Consider the following 12,725-nt stretch of genomic DNA (forward strand, 5'->3'; position numbering starts at 1 on the left):
AACAAAGTAAACACTTAGAAGTCTTTGACATACACTGTTCAGTGTCGTCGTCAATTCAGTTCGGTTTCGTCAGTTTTGACAGTGTTGGTTATGGATCAAGTTGTTCAAGTAATATGGTTTTTCATGGCATTCAGTTGAGATGGTTTAACACCTGGTTGTCGACATGAGTTTTTTTCCAATTCTGCTAGGATATGGTCGTCGACATGTGTTTGTCGTTTGCCTCACAGGATTTGGGGTTTTGTCGTCCACTCGCAGGTTGATCATTGACATGGGTGTGTCATCCGTTGTAGAGGTTCGATATGGTTCGTCGTCAGGTTGTCATCGCAAATGTCACTTGTGTTGATGACGTGCATTTGGTTTTATGTCACATGTTTCTAATGTCGCTTTGTGACATTTGGGGACAAATGGGTTTTTTTTTAATCTATTTTGATGAAAAGTCCTAAAAACCCTAACCTAATACATTACATTCCAAATGCATTAAAAAAGAACCATTCCCTAAATCTAAAACCCTAAAACTATTGCAATACAACACTATGTGCTAAAAGCTAATGCTAAAAAAAGCCTAAGTCTAAAACCCATTTTAGCTCTCGGGCTATGTTGTTGTAAATACATTATAAAACATTATAATACACAATTCAGTCCTAACCACATCCGAGATCTTAACCGCAACTGTTAGCATGTGATCACAGTGTATATGAGAACTGTCGGAGTATTACGTCCTCGAGTTAACCGTAGTCAGTTAACCGCAGGAAACCATGTCGGAAAGTGGTCATGTGAACGAGAAAGCAGTCAGGTTTGGAGTTGACCACGTGGGGTTTCCAAACTGTAACAGGCCACATGTGAACGTGATGGATAGACCGCCAGTCTGAAACCATCAGCGGAACCGCCAACACCCAAACCATGGCTTTGGTCACCGCTCACATGAGCTGTCCAACCTCTGCCTGGTTAACCTGACCAAAGCAGTTATGTAGTTATCATAATGTTTATTTTTTGTTTTTATATGGTTTTTGTTAAAACAAACTAATTGCAATGACCTTAGGAACCTAGCCTAGGTGTCATGCAACAACAAGATCGAGCTTCAAACCATCCAGAAACAAACCAAATTCATCCTGAATTCAGCCAAGGAGGTTTTGATGCATCTACAGACCTATAAGAGGTGGATTTTCCTTCATTGATCAGGAGAGTGGTTTTGACTTCTGTTTGCAGATTCTAAAGGTCATAAGCAATTTTGTTTTCAGTGTAACAGGAGATTGGGAACTGTGACAGGCGTTGGAAACCTAGTTCAGAGGGTTATCTGATGACGGTGATCAGAAGTGCCCATGTGCACATTTAGACTGATCAAATCTCTGTGTAATTGACCTCATCTATTTCAATCCTAATAAAGAAGTTTCTCATCTTGAAAGTGGATCCAGAGACGTAGTCCATCAAGGATGAAATCTGTAATCAATTTTTCTGTCTGGTATCACTATGTTTTTATTGTTTTCACTTTTGTTATGCATCTATCTTGTGTTCAATTAGCTATCATAAAGTCTTCTTCTCAAGAAGTGTTCCTCGATTTTCGTGCTTTGAGCTAACATTCAATTCATTAATGGCTAATCAATTCTACATCAGTTTTAGTCTATGATCATTTCAGATCATATAATTTGGTATCAGAGCAGGCCGCGTTTGTAGAATTTGGCATTGAATGTTAACCAGTTCAAAGTCGCAACGAGGAGAAGGAATCCTTGAGTAGAACGATCCAGAGATTGGAAAGTGACGAGTCGTTAATAAATCGACCATGACAGGATATGATGTAGGTGAAAACACTGAAACTAAGATGAGTGATGAATAGTTTCAACAAGCGTTCTTGACTATGCAGCAAATGTTGGGAGAACTGTATGAAGACAAGAAGGCAAGAGATGCAGCTTCTTCTTCAAAGACATCGAAGAAGGACAAAGGTAAAGGCAAGGTTGATAAACCTCCTTCACCTCCATCATCTCCATCATCTTTTTCTTCTTCTTCTTTTTCCAGTGCAGAATCTGAAACAGAAAAGAAACCTAAGAAAACATCTCTTTTTAAACTTGATGTGAAATTTGAGTTACCTATTTATGATGGTGAAATGAATCCTGAAAAGATAGATAACTAGATTAAGAAGTTAGAAGTGTATTGTCGCATTCAAAACATTTTTAGCGATAAAACTAAAATTTATTTAGCTACACTTAGAATGGGGGGAACAAATTTAATATGGTTGGAAAGTAAAAAGCAGATAGATGTAAAGCATAAAGGAAAAGTCATCTCTTCATGGTCTAAGTTTTTAAAAGCTCTTAGGAAACAATTCTATCCTTTAGGATACATGCATCAAGCTGTTATTGATTGGAAACATCTGAGGCAAGGTAAAGGGCAAAGTGTTCAAGAGTTTACTCAGAAATTCAAAAAGAAAGCATTGGCACTTAGTATTTCATTGGATACACGTGAAACTTTGTTAAAATACATCAGCAGTTTACATTCATATTTGCAGCATACATTATTGATGTTTAATCTTAATGATTTTGATGAAGTGTGTGTTAAGGCCATACATATTGAATCAGGTGGCAGACCATTCAAGTTTTCATCATACTCATCCAAAGAGTTGGAAATAAAATATTCCAATGACAATAAAGGGAAGAACAATTCGAAGAGAAAGAAATCAGTGATAGTTTAGAAGGAGACCTATTTGTTCTCATTGCCAGAGAATTAGTCATGATGAATCTAAGTGTTGGAAACTTCATCCAGAAATTAAGCCCAAAAATTTCCTTAAGGAGAATGATGAAAAGAAGGCCATTGCAGCAGTCCAGCAAGATTTAGGTTCAGATTCAGGTGATGAAAGGAGGATAACTGCCATGGTTACGATAGGTAAAATTTCTGACACTGGTTCAAGTTCGAAAACTATTGCATCTTCATCAAACATAAATCCTTCAAATGAGTATAAAAGAGTTGAATTGTTTAACATAAGGATAAATTCTAAGCATACAAAGATAGATACAATGTTTGACAGTGGATCAAAAGCAAATTTAATCTTTGAATATTTAGTTAAAAGTTTGGGTTTGGAAACACGAAATCATCCAAGACTTTACCCATTAGGATGGCTAAATAAATCAAATCAGATAAAATTCAACAAACAGTGTCAATTAAGATTTGCCATTATAGCTAATTACATTGATAAAGTGGAATTAGATGTGGTTCCAGTAGACATGTGGAGTTGTCTTAGTAATTCCTTATCTTTATGATCGTGATGCAATATTTTACAGGAGAGAACATAAATATCACCTTAAGAAATATGGGGTTGAATTTATTTTTAGGTGGTGAGCAGCAGTATTGCATCAATAATGCTGCAACTCTTGGGCTACCTACTTTACTCTTATCAACCCGGTAGTTCGTAACAAACTTGGAAGCGTCGGTGCTGTATACACAAGTACTAGTTCTCACTACAGGTTGTCACTTGGTCAGCCGACGCAAGATCACTAGGAGCTCAAGCCAACTTCTATGGATTCCAGAAGAAACTCTATATGTGATGAAAGAAAAGAAAGATTACTCTACAGATTCTATTCTAAGTGCAGAAAGGAGAAAGAATGAAATGTAAAGCAAACCTAGTAAACCCTAATTAACCAACTAATTCTACTTTTGCAGAAAGCACTATGAAAACCATGAAAGGAATGCCATTACCTACTCAAGGAAGTAAAAAACATCTAACTATGCTATTTCTAGAAGTAAATAAAGAAAAAACATATTTTTGGTTTTTTAGTATTTTTATGTGAATTTGACATGCATGTAATTTATTGTGTGTGAGTCTGGCAGCGAATAGGTTACGTTGAAGGTTGGTTTTGGGACTTGAGAGGATGTAGGATGGTGTGGATGGGTCCTAGGACGTCTCAGGTGGCCTTCTGGAAGCTTTTCTGACACTCGGCCTTCAAAAGAAAGCTTATAGGAAAATCTGCAGGAGGACACAGGAAAACTACAGGAGGAAAACAAGGAAACTACAAGGAGGAGGCCGAGAGCAGTTTTCACTGTTTTGAGGGTGTGAGAGTGGGTGAGAAAGGTGGATGGAGGTTGGAATGAGGTGTTAGGGTGCCTAAGGTCTACCATGAATCACCAGGAGAGAGAAAGATGATTGCGTTTTCTCAAGGAGAGAGGAAGAATTTCTATGGAAAAATGCTGGGAACTAGGGCAGAATTGAGGTGAGAATTGGGAGACCTATAGGGCATGGATCAGATAGAGGGTGTGATTGTTGATAAGCTGGCCTACTTATGGAAGAGATATTCTGCATAGAAACTAATAGTCAACCAAGGAAATCAAGCAACAAGTGAAATGAATGAATTTGGGAAAAACAAAGTTTTGCATAAAAATGGTCTAAACTATGATCTATGAAAGGAAATGCTGAGAAATGTTGTAGGAAAGGAAAGCATGAAAGAAGACTATTGCAAATCATGAAGTGAGCATGATGAAGAAGATCTAAAGCAAAGCAAAGCTGGACTATTAAAAAGCTGCAAACACTAGAAGTCCTATGAATGAGGAAAATCTGTGTTTTTGAGGCAGCAAGAGAGTCTTTGCCTCAAATCATAGTCCCAGAGGGAGGAAGAGAGGCCAAGGCACTATTTCTAGCCTTTTGAATCTTCTCTTTATCACTGCTTAACGTTCTATAGAGCACAAATGGAAGAAAACTACTAAATCATCCAGAGCAACCTATTCTTAACCGTAAGAGAAGTACATCTAACAACAAACTAATCGACAAATTGAAACAAGGCATAAAAATACAAGTAAAGAGGAGATTGGCTACTTGGATTGGGTCCTAACCCAAGAGCTTCAGCCCTTTGAGGTAACTCAGTGCTAGCTCAAAAAGGATTCCATCTTTATTTTCAAAACAATAACAAGATTACATGGAATTGTCACAAAAATAATAAGATCGAAATTTGAGCAGAGTTTACATAAGCAAGAAATCTGACCATAGTGAGGCCCTAGACCTCTCTACTTTTACAAATGAAGCTACCAATAGCTTCCTTAAAATTAGGGAGGCTTGCTCCCAAAACTCGAGATAATCATAAGTCAGCCTCCACTTGCTCAACTGCCTTCTAGTGCATAATTCGACTGCCTGTACTACGAGCTGAATGAAGGGGAATTCGAAGTGAGGAGTAATAAATGAGGGGGATTCCCTCCTATATGTCCTCTCCTCTATCCACTTCGAGTTATTGCTGCCATTTGTCCACTGGATCCTTGACTTTGACCTCGAAATCCATCAATAATCTGCATTAAGTACATGTTAGACCACATGACACAATAACTAACTTATCTCACTCTATAAGCATAAATATAATCATAAAATCATACAATAAGTTAAGAGAATGTTTGATTTGACTAGGTTAGGAGGTAAAATGAGCCCATATAATTACCCATTTATGAGGCCCATCATCAGGGCACATCAAAACAAAAATCACTTGAATTCAGTTAATGTTAATCATACGAAGTGATTAATAAGTTCAACTAAAAGATTTGTAATCATGTGCGTGAAAGGATAACATAACAATCTACATGATGGTTGTTTAAGTTATGAGACTCAGGTTAAAGATGGTTTGATTAAAGAAATAGAAATTATTCGAGTTCTATGTAAAACCAAACATCTTATTCCTAAGCAGGGATTGCAATATGAATTACAGTTTGTGCCTAAAGCTCCTCTTCTAATGTTAGAATGAATCAATTCAGTCCAAGTTTGGAAATAAAAAGTTGCAGGGATATAGGTCAATATTGGGGAAAATCAGTGTTCAATTTCTCTTGTATTGTGTCACCATGTCATGTTTCAAATAGTTTGGAAACCTCTTTTCAAGTGGAGAGGAAACCTATTTTTTTTCATATCAAAGCCTTTTCTAAAGCAGTGTCAAAGTGTCTAAGGGAAACTTATGCATCAGGGGAAAGTGCTAATCAATGGAAACATCATTTAATGAATAAGGAAAAAGTAATTCAAACAAATCAACAGCTAATTCAATACTTTCAAAGACAAACTAAGTTGCAGCAGTTTTCAAATTACAGTTTGATGGGTTCATTGCAGCAAGTTCACTTAGTAATTGGGAAGTAGGAAAGTATGTCAAGTCAAGTAGCTGGTTTGATGTCAATAGTATCTTTGATTGTCTTTTTTATTCCACAAAATAGATTGTTAATACATGTTGATGGTATTGAACAATATCCTATAGAGACTGTTTTCAAATATGTGTATGAATCACTAACTCATGGTTCTTCATGGAAAGAAATCAGTTTCCATGTTCATAACATGTTGTTTTCCCATCGTCGCAAGTTGTTCATACTACAAATGGAGAGAACACCGATTCAAAATGTACCATGGTCAGCATCATCAGGGTCATCACTTGTAGGTGATTGATCCAATGTATTGGTACATCATTAGGTTAAGGTGGAAAGAGAGGGAGTTCTTCCCTCATTGACTATTTGTTTAGTCAAAATTTTGGTGGTCCAAACACTTTTTAGCTCTTAGGCTATGTTGTTGTCAATACATTATAAAACATTATAATACACAGTTCAGTCCTAACCGCTTCAGAGGTCTTAACTGCAACCGTCAGCATGTGATCAAAGTGTGTATGAGAACCGTCAGAGTATTACGCTGTCGAGTTAACCGCAGGAAGCCATGTCGGAAAGTGGTCAGGTTTGGAGTTGACCGCGTGGGGTTTCCAAACTGCAAAAGGCCACATGTGAATGTGATGGATAGACCGCCAGTTTGAAACTGTCAGCGGAACCACCGGCACCCAAACCATGGGTTCAATCACCGCTCATATGAGCTATCCAACCTCCGCCCAGTTAACCTAACCGCAGTAGTTATGTAGTTATCATAATGTTTATTTTTGGGTTTTATATGGTTTTTGTTAAAGAAACTAATTGCAATGACCTTAGGAACCTATCCTAAGTGTCATGCAACAACAAGACCGAGCTTCAAACCATCCAAAAAAAACCAAATTCATCCTAAATTCAACTAAGGATGTTTTGATGCATCTACAGGCCTATAAGAGGCGGATTTTCCTTCATTGATCAGGAGAGTGGTTTTGACTTTTGTTTGCAAATTCTGGAGGTCATATGCAGTTTTGTTTTCAGTGTAACAGGAGCATCCGAAGTCGGAATTGGGAACTGTGATAGGCGTTGGAAAATGCGTTCAGAGGGTTATCTGATGACAATGATCAGAAGTGCCCGTGTGCACATTCAGACTGACCAAATCTCTGTGTAATCGACCTCATATATTTCAATCCTAATAAAGTGGCGGCCCTTCTTGAAAGCAGACCCGGAGACGTAGTCCATCCGGGACAAAATCCGTAATCAATTTTACTGTCTGGTATCACTATGTTTTTATTGATTTCACTTCTGTTATGCATCTATCTTGTGTTCAATTAGTTGTCATAAAGTCTTCTTCTCAAGACGTTTTCCTCGATTTCCATACTTTAAGCTAACATTCAATTCATTAATGGCTAATCAATTCTACATCAATTTTAATCTATGATCATTTCAGATCATATTGTCATACTACTTCCACATAGTTTGTAACCTTTTGACTCTATTCAAGAATAATTTTTCTAAAGGAGGGGTGTATGTAATTCCCTTACCTGGTTGTATTATCTTACATTATTTATTAGCCTACTTGTTGAGTGATTGAATTTTTGTGCTTGATTCCAATAAGTATTATTAGTATACATACAAGGTATGTGTATGCTAGCTACATACCCACACATTGCATGAATACCTTAGTATTCTAAATCTTAAACTGCTTGATGATTAAATAGATGGTTAAGCTTGATTAATGATCAAGATTATGGTTAGCCTCAAGCTCTATTAATGGATAATCTTGATTAGTGTTTAATTAACCTTAAAATCTTCATTTGCAATAATTAAGTTATATTTGAATATGCTTATTAATATTAAATTGATTACATTCTTGTGAATCTGTAATATTTTTTTAGGTCCCTTTAATACTAGTGTATCCCCCTTATTATTATTATTATTATTAGTGTAGCCCCCTTATTTTCATTGTTAGTGTAGCCCCTATTGGTATTGTTGTACCCATGTAGCCCCCATATTGTTATTTTTATGCCCCATAGAAGCTGACTATTTTTATTGTTGTTCCCTTACATTATTACTGTTATGTAAGATTTGATTATATTGTGACCCCTTAGACTCTTATATATACCAAGGAGGTCTTATCATTTGTATCATCCAAGAATTATTCATTTGTGTGATGTAAAGGGGGCTTCCCCCTCGAAGAGGCTAATTCTCAAGTCATTGATCTATCTTTCCTTCTATTTTGTGATATGGTTGGATAACATTTGGTATCAGGGCATGAAAAAGCTTTTGAAGAAAGAACAACATCACGTAATTGCACAATTATGCTCAATATAGGTTCAAACATCGAAATAATTTATTTCTCCATATCTCCAAAAATTCTTGGACAATTATTCTAAGGTATTTGAGACTCGCAAAGGCCTCCCACCTATTCATGATTATGATCATGCTATTCACTTCATTCCTGGAAGTGTTCCTCCAAACACCAGGCCTTACAGATATCAATATGCCAAAAAGAGTGAAATTGAATGTATGGTTGTAGAAATTCTAGAGGTTGGTATAATTAAACATAGTCAAAGTTCTTTCTCTGCTCTAGTAGTGTTGGTGCACAAAAAGGAAGGATCATGGCGTATGTGTCAAGATTATAGGGGGCTGAACAAGCTCACTATTAAAGATAAATTTCCCAATCCTGTCATTGATGAATTGTTGGATGAATTACATGGAGCAATTTACTTCACCAACTTGGATCTTCATTCAGGATATCATCAAATTAGAATGAACACTAAAGACGTTATGAAAAAAACATTTCAAAACTCATGAAAGTCATTATGAATTTTTGGTCATGCCTTTTGGCATTACTAATGCACCTTCCACATTTCAAGGTTTTGATTAATTCCATTTTCAAACCCATCCTTAGAAAATGTATGTTAGTAGTTGTTTGATGATATACTAATCTACAACAAGCCTTGGAAGGATAATGTTTAACATGTTGACAGGGTGCTCAAACTATTGGAGGAGAAACAATTATATGCAAAAACCTCCAAATGTTTCTTTGGAGTACAGGAGGTGAAATATTTGGGTCATATTGTATCTCATGAGGGTGTTCTGGTAGACCCTGGAATGGAAAATCCCCACAACCCTAGAGCATCTTCGAGGATTTCTCAGGTTGACAAGGTATTATCACAAGTTTGTTAAGAATTATGGGAAATATAAATGTCTCTAACAACATTATTGAAATAAGGTGCATTTTATTGGACTCTAGAAACATCTAAGGCCTTTGAACATCTTAGAGATGAAATGTGCCAAGCACTGATCTTAGCTACTCTAGACTTCACAAAAACCTTTATTACGGAGTCGGATGCCTCATGAAATGAAATTGGTGTTGTTTTAATGCAAGAAGGAAGATCCATTTCTTTTGAAAGTTATCTAATCAAGGTAAAATATTTGCACAAACTTATTTATGAGAAGGAAATGTTGGCAATACTACATGCACTAAAGTAATGGAGACCTTACCTAATGGGAAGACACTTCAAGGTAAAAGCAAATCACGATACTATTAAATAATTTTTGGAACAAAAATGATCTTTATAAGAGAGACAAGAATGGGTCACAAAGACATTGGATTATGACTTTGAAATATCTACAAAAAAGGGAAGAAAAATGTTGTTGCAGATGCACTCTCAAGAAAGGATGAGTATGTGGAAGCATTTCTCTGTGTCATTTCTATTATCTGACATGATTGGATAATTGAAGAAAGGGATGAATGGAAGAATGACAAAGATGTGTGGACACTCATTCAAAAGATACAACAAGATCTCAGTACATCTAATACATTTATCTGGTAAAATAATTCATTATGGTACAAAGTTCACTTATATATCTGTAAGAATTCCCAACACAAAAAAAATATTCTTTTGGAATTGCATACCTCCCCCTTCGAAGGGCACTCGGGATTTTTAAAAACTTACCACGATCTGGATTTAAACAGGAATGCAACATATTACAGAGATAACCATAAACAAAGATATGTAGTGGAAATAATACTTCATTTTCGTTAATGTAAAATACTGAAATATGCTTATAAAACAACAATGGAAATAAACCAGCTAGGGCAATGGTAGCTTATCTCTAAGAAGAGATGTGGCAGCTACATGCCTCTGAACTATCTTACAATGAGGCTCGAAGGCGTATTTATTGTTGAGAAACAATGGAAAATCCTAAACATCCAAAAACCTAACCCTAGAAGATGAAATGCCAAACTATGGGCCCATTTGGGTAAATCGATACATCAACTTCCCAGGGTCGTAACTTTGGCATATGATCTCCATTTGACGTGCACAATATCTCGTTAGAAATATCTATCTGAGAACTACAACTTTGGGGAGAGAAAAATCGATCTATGGACCCATGTTTCTCCCAGTTTTCCCAAAAAGCGTCATTTAGGGCCTCAAAACGGCTCTGGAAGTTCAAGACCCGAAAAACTGCTAAAAATAGTAACTTGTGCTACAATTAAGGAAACTGAAAATGCTAAGAGAAATAATGGTGGGCATCCAAGTGGACTTGGAAAGTGGCCACCAATTTCCACCTGGATCATTCCTCCCCCCTTTGGAAGCAATGGTCCCCATTGCGTTGAGTTCCTCCATGAGATGAGGAAGCTTCTGCTGAATTTGGTCCCTGGTGAGCCACTTGCCCTGGTGAAGGAGTTGGCCTGCTTTGACAAATCGATACAGTTGTAAATTCTGTTGGTGAGTGTTCTTGATCTGTGTGTCCATGATCCGATCAATTGCAGCTTGTTCCATGCAATCTGGATTTAATTCTATGGGTGTGAGCTGTTTGGCAATGTCAGATGTGTCTAGTAATGGTCGAAAGTATGGCTGAAGGCGGTCCACATTGAACACTAGGTGCAGGCCAAGGAATGGTGGAATGCTGAGCTCAAATTCATTGTCTCCCACAGCCTTAGTAATGGTGTAAGGACCATAATGGAGTGGTCTCAGTTTCCGATAGGCTCCAGTAAGGCGTTCCTTTTGCAAATTCAACCATACTTTGTTGCCCACCTGAAACTTTTGTGGTGTTGGGTTGTGTTATATTCTTTCCATGTAGTTAATAGGGGGTTTGAAGGGCACCCGTAACCCCACTTTATGGGGTCTGGGGTAGCGCCGCGGAAAATTTTGGTTTTGGACCATATGTTAGGTTGGGCGGACCCACCTATGGTTTTGTGCATGATTTTCGCACATGTTTTTTGGACGCGATAGTTTTCGGTCCATGGTATTGGACGCGATGGTTTTTGGTCCATGGTATTGGATGCTTCGGCATGTATAAATATGTATTGTAACATTGAAGGGAACATAATGAAAAATCAAGCTGGTAGTCCGATTTTGGGATCCAGGGAAAAATCTTTGTGCATATGTTTTTATGGGTTATGTTCTCGCATTGTTTATTTTCTTTGTTTAAGAATTCGTATGCAGGTAATTTCTGTACAGGGTTAAAATATCGGAGGTGTTTTGGCTTCAAGGGAACGCCTTTTTTGCTGAGGGGTTTCGCTCGGGCCTGTGGTAGACCCTGTTCAGTGGGAGATCTGCAAGATCGATTTTGGCGGTGAAAGAAGATGGTGAACAGTGAGAAGTTCAATGGTCAGAATTTTGAGTTGTGGAAACTCAAGATGGAGGATTTGTTGGTGGATAAAGATCCGTGGATCGCGGTAGATCCGGGTACTAAACCATCGGGAGTGACCGATGAAGAATGGAAGAAGTTGGATCGGAAGGCAAAGAGCACAATACGATTGTGTGTCTCAGATTCAATATTGCTGAATGTATCAGGGGAAGCTACGGCAAAGGCTTTGTGGGTCAAGTTAGGGACTTTGTACCAATCTAAGTCTCTGGTGAATAAACTATTCCTGCGGAAAAAGCTGTATAACCTGAGGATGAAAGATGGAGACTCGATGACAGAGCATCTGAATGCGTTTAATACTATGGTATGTCAGTTATTATCTATTGATATTAAAATTTCAGATGACGATAAGTGCATCAGTCTGTTGTGTTCTCTACCAGATTCGTGGGATAGTCTGGTTATTGCAATAGGTAGCAATGCAACTGCTTTGCAGTTTGATGAAATAGTCTCAGCCTTGCTGACGGAGGAGATGAGACAGAAAAATATGGACAAACAGAATGGTGATGCCTTGTCTGTACGAGGACGGTCCCAGAACAGAAACAAAAATAAGTCATCGAGTGGGAGATCTAAATCTAGAGGGAGATCTAAATCTCCAGGAAAACCTACAAAGGTGGTGTGCTGGAAATGCGGAAAGGAAGGGCACTTCAGAAGGGATTGTAAATCTAAAGCTCCTGATAAAGGAAAGGGATCTGATGATGCTCCTTCTGCAGAGGCGAAAACCACCTCAGATGAAGGTGGGGATGTGTACTTGGCTTCTTCAACTACACATGTAGATCATGAGGCATGGTTGATTGACTCAGGTGCATCCTTTCACTTCACTCCCCATAGAGAGTGGTTCTGTGAGTATGAGAAATACGATGGTGGTGATGTCTTCTTAGGAGATGATAGGAAGGCTAGAATCATTGGTCGGGGAAAAGTAAAGTTGAAGTTGCAAGGTGGAAGGGTTAGAACACTTCTGGGTGTTCTACATATTCCTGCATTGGCTAGAAATCTGATTT

Source organism: Pinus tabuliformis, chromosome 2_1, assembly GCF_031772625.1.
Source record: "Pinus tabuliformis cultivar Carrire ecotype Pingquan chromosome 2_1, CPIR1, whole genome shotgun sequence".
NCBI classification, from domain to species: Eukaryota; Viridiplantae; Streptophyta; class Pinopsida; order Pinales; family Pinaceae; genus Pinus; species Pinus tabuliformis.